Source organism: Propithecus coquereli, unplaced genomic scaffold (genome assembly GCF_000956105.1).
Source record: "Propithecus coquereli isolate 6110/MARCELLA unplaced genomic scaffold, Pcoq_1.0 Scaffold150, whole genome shotgun sequence".
Lineage (NCBI taxonomy): Eukaryota > Metazoa > Chordata > Mammalia > Primates > Indriidae > Propithecus > Propithecus coquereli.
Genome location: NW_012139414.1, coordinates 4238725 through 4250710, shown reverse-complemented (window position 1 = coordinate 4250710; position 11986 = coordinate 4238725). Strand labels below are relative to the sequence as shown.

At 36.0% G+C, this 11986-nt stretch overlaps 1 protein-coding gene and 1 pseudogene across 3 annotated transcripts in view; one reads left to right on the top strand and one right to left on the bottom strand.

Annotated features, from left to right (window-relative positions):
- The window catches only part of AUTS2 (autism susceptibility candidate 2), a 1232042-nt gene that overhangs the window by 842773 nt on the left and 377283 nt on the right, over nt 1-11986 (bottom strand). The window lies entirely within an intron of this gene.
- LOC105806980 overlaps nt 4425-11986 on the top strand; it is a 49377-nt pseudogene continuing 41815 nt past the window's right edge. Inside the window, exon 1 of the transcript XR_001137306.1 lies at nt 4425-4652. The product of XR_001137306.1 is annotated as an M-phase phosphoprotein 6 pseudogene (transcript). The remainder of the gene's footprint in view (nt 4653-11986) is intronic.

Here is an 11986-nt window from a genome sequence, read left to right as displayed (position 1 = left end):
GCAAGAAATTAAAACAGGAAGGAAGGAAGGGAGGAAGGGAAGGACCACAAAACAACTAGAAATCAAATAACAACATGGCAGTTGTAAGTCCTTACCTATCAACAACAACACTGACTGTGAATAGGCTCAACTCTTAAATCAAAAGACACAGAGTGGCTCAATGGATTAAACAAAACAAAACAAAACAAGAACCAATTACATGTTGTCTACAAGAAACACAATTCACCTATAAAGACACACATGGACTGAAAATAAAGGCATGGAAAAAACATAGTCCATGCAAATGAAAACCAAAAAAGAGCAGGAATAGTTATACTTCTATCAGATAAAATAGATTTCAAGAAAAAACTGTAAAATGATATAAAGAAGGTCATTATATAATGATATAGGAATCAACTTTTGAATTGACTCCAATATCATTATAACAATTCTAAACATATATGCACCTAACACTGTAGCACCCAGATATATACAGCAAATATTATCAGAGCTAAAGAGAAAGACAGACCCCAATAAAATAATCGTTGGGAACCTCAATGCTCCACTTTCAGCATTGAACAGACCATCCAGACAGAAAAATCAACAAAAAAACATTGGACTTAATCTGCACTACTGATCAAGGGACCCAATAGATATCTGCAGAATGTTTCATCCAACAGCTGCAGAATACACATTCTCCTCTTCAGCTTATGGATCACTTTGAAGGACAGACCATATGTTAGGCCACAAAAATGTTTTAAAAAATTCAAAGAAATTGAAATCATATCAAGCATTTTCTCTGACCACAATAGACTAAAACCAGGAGTCCATAACAAGAGGAACATTGGAAAATATACGAACACATGGAAATTAAACAACAGGCTCCTGAATGACTAGTAGGTAAATGAAGAGATTAAGAAGGAAATTTAAAAATTTCCCAAAACGAATGAAAATGAAAACACAACATATCAAAACCTATGGGATACAGTAAAAGTGATAATAAGAGGACAGTTTATAGCAATAAGTACCTACATCAAAAAAAGCAGAAAAGCTTCAAATAAACAACTTAATAATGCATTTTAAATAACTAGAAAGACAAGAGCAAACCAAACCTAAAATTAGTATAATAAAAGAAATAATAAAGATCAGACCAGAAATAAATGAAATTAAAACGAAAACATAAAAAAGATCAACAAAAAGTTTTTTTTTTTTTTTCCATTTCAGGGTATTATGAGGGTATAAACATTTTGGTTACATTTTACGTCTTTGCCTCACCCAATCGAGGGTTGGAGGCATGCCCTTCTCCTCTACAATGCTCACCACGTCCCTTAGTTGTGGGTTTATCCCCCCATCCCCCCAATCCCTTGAGAATATTACTGCCATGTAAGCACCCTGGTGTTCATCAGTTAGTACCAATTTGATGGCGAGTACAAGTGGAGCCCATTCTTCTGATCTTTTGATACCTCACTTCAGATAATGGGCTCAAGTTCAATCAAGGAAAATATAAGAGGTGCTAGGTCACTGTCGTTTCTTATGATTGAGTCATGTTCCATTGTATACATATGACAAATTTTAATAATCCATTCATGATCTGACAGGCACTTGGGTTGTTTCCACATCCTTGCAATAGTGAATTGTGCTGCCATAAACATTCAGGTGCAGATGTCTCTATTATAGTGTATCTTTTGCTCTTTTTGGTAGATGCCTAATAGTGCTAATGCTGGATCGAATGGTATTTCTATTTTTAGCTCTTTGAGGTATATCCAAATTCTTTTCCATAGAGGTTGCATTAATTTGCAGTCCATGGATCGTGCAGAGGAAAGAATCTCAGAGCTTGAAGACAGAGGTTTTTTGAAAAGATAAAGAAAATTGACATGCCTATAGCCAGAATAACTAGGGAAAAAAGAGAGAAAACCCAAATAAATAAAATCAGAGATGAAAAAGGAAACATTACAACTGACACTGCAGAAATCTAAAGGATCGTTAGAGACTACTATGAGCAACTGTATCTCAATAAATTGGAAAACCTAGAAGAAATGGATAAATTCCTAGACACTTATGACCTATCAAGACTGAACCAGGAAGAAATCTAAAACCTTAATAAAATAATAATAAGTAATAACGTAGGAGCAGATACAAAGTTTCCCATCAAAAAAAAAAAAAAAAATCCCAGGGCACAATGGCTTCACTGATGAATTCCTCCAAGAATTCCAAGAACTAATACCAATCCTACTTAAATATTCCAAAAAATCAAGGAGGAAAGATATTCCCAAACTCATTCTGTAAGGCCTATATCATTCTGATACCAAAACCAGAAAAAGACACAACCAAAAAATTAAACTACAGGCCAATATTGCAGATGAACATAGATGCAAAAATCCTCAACAAAACATTAGCAAACTGAATACAACACATTAAAAAGATAACTAATCATGATCAAGTAGGATTTATCCCAGGGATGCAAGAATGGTTGAACATATGCAAATCAATCAATGTGACACATTATATTAGCAGAATGAAGAACAAAAGTCATATCATTTCAATGGACGCTGAAAAAGCATTCAATAAAATTCAATATCCGTTCACGATAAGAAACTCTCAAAACACTGGGTATAGAAGGAAATTACCACAACACAATAAAAGCCATATATGACAAACTCCAAGCTAGTATCACACTGAATGGCAAAAACTGAAAGTCTTTCCTCTCAGATCTGGAACAAGACAAGTATGCCCATTTTCACCACTGTTATTCAACACAGTACTGGAAGTTCTAGCTAAAGCAATCAGACAAGATAAAGAAATAAAGGACATTCAAATTTTCCTTGTTTGCAGACAATATGATCTTATTTCTAGAGAAACCTAAAAGGCTCCACAAAAAAAAAAAAAAAAAAAAAAAACCTATTAGAGCTGATAAAAAAATTTGGCAGTAAAGCTGCAGGGTACAAAATCAACATACAAAAATCAGTAGAATTTCTACATGTAAATAGTGAACAATCTGAAAAAGAAACCAAGAATGTAATCCCATTTACAATAGCTACAAACAAAATACTAGGAATAACCTGAACCAAAGAAGTGAAAGATCTCTGTAATGAAAACTACAAAACATTGATGAAAGAAATTGAAAAGGACATAAAAAAATGGAAAAGATATTCCATGCTCATGGATTGGAAGAATCAATATTGTTATTAATAAAATGTCCATAATGCCCAAAGGAACCTAGAGTTCAATGTAATCTCCATCAAAATACCAATGATATTCTTTACAGAAATAGAAAAAAAATTCTAAAATTTATGTGGAACCACAAAGGACCCAGAATAGCTAAAGCCATCCTAAGCAAAAAGAACAAAACTGGAAGAATCATACTAGCTGACTTCAAATTATAATACAGGGTTGTAGTAACCAAAACAGCATGGTACTGGCATAAAAACAGACACATAGACCAATGAAACAGAATAGAGAACCCAAAAATAAATCCACTCATCTATAGTGAACTTATCGTCAACAAAGTTGTCAAAAACATACAGTGGGGAAGAGACATACAGTCTCTTCAATAAATGGTGCTAGGAAAACTGGATATCCATATGCAGAAGAATGAAATTAGATCTTTACCTCTTGCCATATACAAAAATCAGGTAAAAATGGATTAAAGACTTAAATCTAAGACCTGAAACTACTAAAAGAAGACACTGGGGAAACACTTCAGGACACCGGTCTGGGCAAGGACTTCCTGAGTAATACCCTCAAAGCCCAGGCAACCAAAGCAAACTTGGACAAATGGGAACACATCAAGCTAAAAAACTTCTGCACCACAAAGGAAACAATCAACAAAGTGAAGAGATGACCCATAAAATGGGAAACAATATTTGCAAACAACCCATCTGACAAGGGATCAATAACTAGAACATACGAAGAGCTATAACAACTCAATAGGAAAAAATCAAATAATCTGATTTAAAAATGGGCAAAGGATCTGAAGAGACATTTCTCAAAAGACATACAAATGGCCAACGAGTATATGAAAGAATGCTTATCATTTGTTATCAGAGAAATACAAATCAAAACTACAGTGAGACAGTATCTAGCCGCAGTTAAAATGACTTATCGAAAAGACTGGCAATAATCAATGCTGGCAAGGATATGAAGAAAGGGTAACCCTTGTACACTGTTGGTGGGATGTAAATTAGTGCAGCCACTATGGAGAATAGTATGAAGTTTCCTTGAAAAACTAAAAATAAAACTATACCATATTACCTAGCAATCCCACTGCTAGTTATATGAGGTCTGTCCAGAAAGTATCCAGTATCCATTGTTAATATAACGATAATGGCACTGATGTAACCTGATAGCCAAGGAGAATGAACTGGAATGCACATGCATGAACAAAGACAACTTCACTATACTAGTCAGTGGGGCGCTTAATGAGCACGTTGGCCACTGCATTCAAAATGACTGAGCAAATAGAGCAACAAATCTGTATCAAATTCTGCGTTAAGCCTGAACATTCCTTGGCAGAAACTATTCGTATGATTCAAAAGGCTTTCGAAGACGATGCAATGAGTGCAGTGAAAATAAAAGTGTGGCACAAATGCTTCAAAGCTGCTCGAGAATCTACTGAAAGTTATCCATGTTCTGGAAAGCCTGCAGCAAATAGAACACTTGAGAATGGTGAACACGTACGGGTTAGGTTAAGTGACGCTGGGAGAACTGCGTGAGGTCCCAAAGTGCCTACTTTGAAGTGCACTGAAGCATCATTGTCCTATATACAATGTTTCTTGTATCTTCTATCTTCTTCAGTAAGTGTTTCCATCTTTCATATTACATGCCGGGATACTTTCCCGACAGATGTCCCATATCCAAAAGAGGGGAATTCAGTATTATCGAAAAGATATCTGCACTCCCATGTTTATTGCAGCACTATTCACAATAGCCAAGATTTGGAATCAACTTAAGTGTCCCATGGTGGCTCGGACCTGTAATCCTAGCATTCTGGGAGGCCAAGGCAGGAGGATTGCTTCAGCTCAGGAGTTTGAGACCAACCTGAGCAAGAGTGAGACCTCATCTCTACTAAAAATAGAAAAATTAGTCAGGTGCCATGGCACATACCTATAGCTCCAGCTACTCCGGAGGCTGAGGCAGGAGGATCACTTGAGACCAGAAGTTGGAGGCTGCATTGAGCTATGACACTGCCACTGCACTCTACCCAGGATGAGAGTGAGATTCTGTCTCAAAAAAGTAAAAAAAATAAAAAGGAAACTGAACTCTCTTTCTCACTCCCCCCTTCATTTAAAAAAAAAAAATCAACCTAAGTGTCCATCAATGAATGAATGGATAAAGTGGATAAAGAAATTGTGGTAAATATATTCAATGGACTAGTATACAGCCATAAAAATTAATGGAATTCTGCCATTTGCAACAACATGGACAGAACTGGAGAACATTATGTCAATGAAATAAGCCAAGAACAGAAAGACAAATCTTGTATGTTCTCACTCTTATCTGGGAGCTAAATATTAAAAATAACTGATCTCATGGAGACACAGAGTAGAACAATGGTTACCAGAGGCTGAGGAGGGGACATAAAGTAGGGATGGTTAATGGTTGCAAAAATATAGACAGAATGAACAATATCTGATAGTATAACAAAGTGACGATAATCAACAATAAGTTAGGATATACATCAAACTAACTAAAAGAATGGAATTAGAATGTTTCTAACACAAAGAAATGATAAATACCCAAGGTGATAGATATTCTAATTACTCTGATTTGATTAATTCATATTGTATGCCTGTATCAAAGTATCATATGTACCCTATAAATATATACAACTATTCTGTACCCATAATAATTAAAAATTTTTTAAAAATTAACCATGCAACTACCATACTTCCCAGTAATTGTACTCCTGGGCATTTATCCCAGTGAAAAGAAAACTTATGTTCACACCAAAACCTGTACATAAATGTTCACAGCAGTTGTGTGGAAACAACCCAGATGTCCTTCAATGGAGGAATGATTAAATAAACTATGGTACATCCATACTATGGAATACTACTTAGAAACAAATCAAACAGTATACAACAACCTGGATGAATCTTCAGAGAATGATGCTAAGTGAAAAAAGACCCCAAAAAGTTGCATGTTGTATGATTCCATTTATATAATATTCTTGAGATGACAAAATTATAAAAATGAAGAAAAAATTACTGGTTATCAGGTGTTAATGACAGGGATATGGAAGTAGGAGGAAAGTGGTATGGCTATGAAAGGCTAACAGTAGAGATTCTTTTGGTGATATAACTATTCTATGATTTCACTATATTAATGTCAATATTCTGGTTATGATATTTTACTATGGTTTTACAAGATGTTACCATTGGGGAAACTAGGTAAAGGGCATATGATACCTCTATTATTTCTTAAAACTGCATGCTATACTATTATTATATACTACAATACTATCATTACAAAATAAAAAGTTTAACTAAAAAATATACTAAGTGATAATTCTGTTTAATATATGAGGAAACAATTTCATCAAGTTTCAGTATAATTGCCCAAGGTCATATACTACCAGCAAATCATAGAAGCAGAATTCAAATTATGCCAGACTCCCGAAAAAGTCAGATTTACTCAACAGCATTTAGGGTATAACTAAGCATCTATTGAGTGCTGGGATTATGGATTCAAAAATTTAAAAGTCAATGTTCATATGTTACTATAGAGGATACACGTGAACAGGTAACTACACTAAGAGAAATTATGTATACACAAGGCCAAGTACTAGCACTGCTGACAGATAAAAAGTGAGGATGCTCGGTTAGGTGGGTGAGGACAACCATTAACAAGCAGGGAAATAAGAGACTCAGATTGACCTTTTAAAAAGATCACTCCAGGAAGGTCCTGGAGCACTGGAAGGCACCATGAATGCAGCAGGGGTATGGATTACAAGCCTCCTCTAAATAAGCCAGAAGGGGGATGGTAAGAACAGAACTAAAACAGATGCTTTGGGAATGCAGATGACCTTCTGGATAGCTATGCCTTACTATGCCAGGAAATAAAAGACGAAGGAAATGTGTAGTTAAGGAACAAGAAATTAACTGCATTTTAGAGATGTTGTCTTTGAATTATCTGTTGAACTTCAGGACAGATATCTACCTAGTCAATTAAATATATGACTCTGGAACTCAAAAGAAAGATATTATTAGACTAGTTATGGATATTTTGGAATCAATAGTTATAGTACATAGAAAAACATATGGAAATAGAAGATCGCTCAGGGAGAAAATGTAAAATGAGAAGGGAAACCGGTAATAGGATGAACTTAATTCAAGAAAGCATTCATTTAGAAGGAATGGTGGCTGGATATCAACCTAATTCAAAAAAAGAGACAACTCTTATAAGTAATTTATACAGAAATTCTTAAAAAGAAGTGTATTATTTGTGGTGTGGTGGTAAAAGAGCTGTTTTACTATTAATATATAAACTTTTTTTTTCTTTTTTAAAGAGATAGGGTCTTGCTCTGTCACCCAGGCTGCAATGCAGTGGTGCAATCATAGCTCACTGCAGCCTCAAACTCCTGGGCTCGAGGGATCATCCCACCTCAGCCTCCCAAGTAGCTGGGACTACAGGCATGCACCACCACACCCGACTAATTTCATTTTTTGGTAGGGAAGGGGTCTCACTATACTGCCCAGGCTGGTCTCAAATAATTCTCCTGCCTCGGCCTCCCCAGGTGTTGGGATTATAGGTATGAGCCACAGCGTCTGGCCTTATTTTTAATTTTAGAAATGAATCAGAATCCTGATAATCATAAGGGAATAGAATTCTCCTATGCCAATGTTTTTGGTTGTGCATTACTTGACATTCTTAATTTTTCTTTCTCACTACTGAAGACTGATTAGATCATTTTCGAAAATGATGAACTAGGAAATAGCTATTGAACATATTGTGCAATGTATTTTCTTACAGTTGTGTGCAAGCTTCACAGAAGAAATACCTTTCCAACAATTATTAAGTTTATATCAAATCAAAATGGTCAGTGTTTGAAAATGGAGACAGGTGTTTCTTTTTTGTCCTTTTTAAGATAGTGGAGGAAATTCCAAATTAAGAATCCTTTGTAAGAATGGATTTTTGGAAGAATATGAAAAGAATGGTTTAAATCTGGTTTTTGAACATCTCTGTCCCTGTGATTACACTAAGACGTTTTCTCTCTCCAGATAAAATTCAACCTATTTTGATGAGTTTTAAAGGAAAAAGTCTCCAATGTAAATTTTAAAAAATGATTCAGTGTGAAAGAACAAAAGAATAAAAAATTCTGCTGACAATCACAGAGATCTAGAGTACCATAAGCATGCCCAAAATACAACTGAGATTTCTGTTTCTCTTTTTTCCCTATCCTAATAAAAGAAGGATATTCTCCAAGTAGGTATGGAACCTTACATAATATAGCATTATAGTCACTCATGTCTTGGTATATGAATTCATTCTCTCCTTGTTTGGTTGCTAAAGGAAAAGCAATATGGTAATTCAAATGAAGTAATTAGCTTAATGTTCCCCTTCTTTTTCTTTTTATGAAGATCATTTCTTGAAATGGTTTTCCCCTTTTAACATTAGTTTATTCACATGCTTTAACTCTGAGTTTCAGGTTCCCATGACAGAACATTCAAGATGAAAGGAAAAGGTTAAGAAGTCAGAGTACAGTTGTTAAGTTAGCAAAATTCATAACAGCAAACAATGGGTAGTAGACTTCTCAAAGGAAAGTAATGAACTGAGGAAAAAATAAATCCCGAATATGACGCAAACCTTTTCCATTCCTATACACAAAGAGATAATATTTTAGCTATAATAGCTTTAACAGGTAACAATGCAAATGGGTTTAAAATGGAGAATAGATCTTTTAAATAAAAATCCTGCAATTTCATTATGGGTAGGAAGAAGTAATTTTGCTGTCATGTAAACATAACAGAAACAAATCCATACACAAAAAACGAGCCTGGAGTGTTCTAACTTCTTTTTAAAGTAGATGAATAGAGGAGGGATTTTTAATGTGCTTACACACATAATCATAAGGAATATGAAGACAGTCATCACAGTTTTCCATCTTGCCACATGATGATTCCATTCTCTAGATCCTCAGCTTAACTGTACAGTCAGTAATGTCAATGTTTTCAACTATCAAATTAGGGAAGAAAGATTTCAACAGGGAAACATTTTAGGATCCTCCTGGAAACCTCATTACAAACCCTGTGAATTCCCAACAGACTAAGTGACACATATGAATCCAGAACCAAAAATATGTCAAACAGTCCCAGGTAAGTGAAGATGTAGTAGGAAGTACATACTTTTTTCCTAAAATTCTAGTAGTGGTATGTTAAAATATAGTAGAACTGTTTCACATCAAAATTTCAGGCACAGCCAAATTCCTCTTTCCCTAAGAAATAATCCCCCCAACAGACAGTAAAGAAATAGTCTCATATATGGTTAGACAACACGATGGGGATTCTTTCTACACCCCAATAATATTAATATTACAAAGCTCTTACTCTACACATGAATGAGCATAGTCAGTTAACTGAAAGAAAAGTAAAATCTCCGACTAAGCAAACTACAGGTAATGAGAAGTGACTGTCAATTTGTTTCAGAACCAAAAATGCATCAAGTTTCATAACAATATTCCTGTTGAAAATTCTCTATTCAATCTAAAGCAGCACATCCTCTCTTTCCTGTTATTGCATTAGTTTTCCTCTTTAAACTCTAAATAATGCCTTCAGAACAGAGCCTGGAGATTCCTTCCTCTTGGTTAGCAGCAATGTGGCAATGTCAGATTGCAAACACAGAGCCTGTATCCCATCCAAGAATCATTATGCCAGAGGAAACACATTCACAAATAAAACTTCTCGGCTCCATTCACTTCCCTGAATGCCAGAGAAGACCATCAACATGAGAAGACTGGAGGGAGGTGGCAGGTTTCCCTTGGGAAAATAAAACATATTGACTTACCTTCTCTGCATACTTGAACTTAACATAGAACCAACTTGACTTGATCATCTTCCACCTCCTGCCCTCAGAGGAAAAGAGGGTGGGAAAAAAAGAAAAATAGGAAAAACAAAAAACCCACAATACAGTGCTGGAGAAAAAGCAGTGTGTCAGCAAAGGCTTCTTTCAAATGCTGAGTTTTCCAAAGGATGACATGTATTCAAAGAGAGGAGGGACAAAAGGAATTTAAAAAAACCAAAAAACGAAAATGCACTATTTCAAACCTGGCCTCCTTCCCCTTTATGTTCTTGCACACCTTCCCTTAGAGCCTAAAACACTGTGTGTGATCTTCCTCCGGAAACTGCACTCCAGGACTGCCTTGCCAAGCTGCCTGCAGCTCGCTCCCTCCCTCCCTCTCCCTCTGTGTTTCTCTCTTGGCTGGCTGACAAGAGAATTCCTCAAATGGACTTCAGCTGCCTTCATCACAAATGGCACATGTCAGTAATGGCAGGAGGCAAGCCTTGGCCCTGGTACTCTCCCAGAAGGACAGCCTTCTCCTCCCACCCCTTCTTCCACAGGATGAATAATAAATTCCAGCACTCCCCTCAGGACACAGATTAACACCTGGCCAAACATTATTCTGACCAGAGCCTGTGTGGAGGGAAAGGACTGTGCCATGGCTTTAACCCCATGATCTCCAAAACAAGATCAGGAGGTGACCTTTCTCCACTCCTACAGATTACAACACTAAAAACAGTCCAATCTCTCTAGCAAAAAGTGAATAGGAATCCATTTTAAATCCTCCAGCTGAAACAACATTTTCCAACCTCTTGTAGCCAGAGAAGGAGAAACTGGAACAGCTTTCTCTTATTATGCCCTTTTACTTGTTCTTGTTGCCAAAACAGCTCCTGCTATTCAGCTGCAGGAACTAATAGCTTGGAAAAATGATTGACATTTTATAAATACATTTTTTTCAGAAATGTAAAGAGTATTTTTATTTTTGTTATAGTACTACTAATTCATTAAACTTCTCAAGATTTCAAGAAAAATTGTGAAATGGTATCAGCACCCATTTTACAAGATGCAAGAAATAAGGGGAAAGGGATGAAATCTAGGAGCATGGCTTTAATATACGTGAATGTGAGGCACCTGAGCACTACTACGCTAAGGGTAATATGCTAGAGATATCCAGGCACATGAGAAACAGTGATTCTCAAAATATTTAATAAGATGATGGCACATCTCTCCTCCCTGTTTCCCACATCTCTATTGCCAAGTGAAATATTCATCAAACATAAAATAATTAAGATTCATCATCCATAGGATGCTGTAAACTATCCCCACTTGTAAAAAGAGGGTGTGCAAAGCAGATGAGTTTCAATGTATGAGGTTATCAGCCTCCATCTTCCAAAGTGGTTTGAAAAAAGTGTGAAATAATGTGAAATATTTTACTTTGTGCCCACTCTTATTCCTAAAGCTGAACTGAGGATACAGATCACATAGGAGGGAAATGAATGAATGAATGAATGAATGAATATATATATATATATATATATATATGGAATTCACACCAAAAAAAGATCTCCCTCTAATTTCTCTGAGAACAATGGCTCTATTCTTACTGGACCCTCAATTCCCTGAAATCTTTCCAGCAGCCAGGTGTTCTTCTTGTTCAGAATACCTGTATGTTTCTCCATCACATTCCCTCATCCTTTAGACTGAAACTTAGCTATTGTTTCCTCCAAGAAGTCTTCCTTATCCCCATCAACAAGTCTAGGTTAGGTGCATCTACAGCATACTGGTCTTCTCCCTTTCTTAGCACATACAATACACTGTTATTGCTGCCTATTTACTTTTCTGCGTCTCCCTCTGAAACAGAGGTCTCTTGATAGCAAGTCTCCAGTCTGCTTCAATCACGGTTACAGCCTGCCGCTTGGCATGGTGTCTAGACACAGTTGATGCTTATTTAGTATTTGCTGGATGGCTCAATGGATAAAGAAGGAAAAGTTAAGTCACATAGCATGAATGG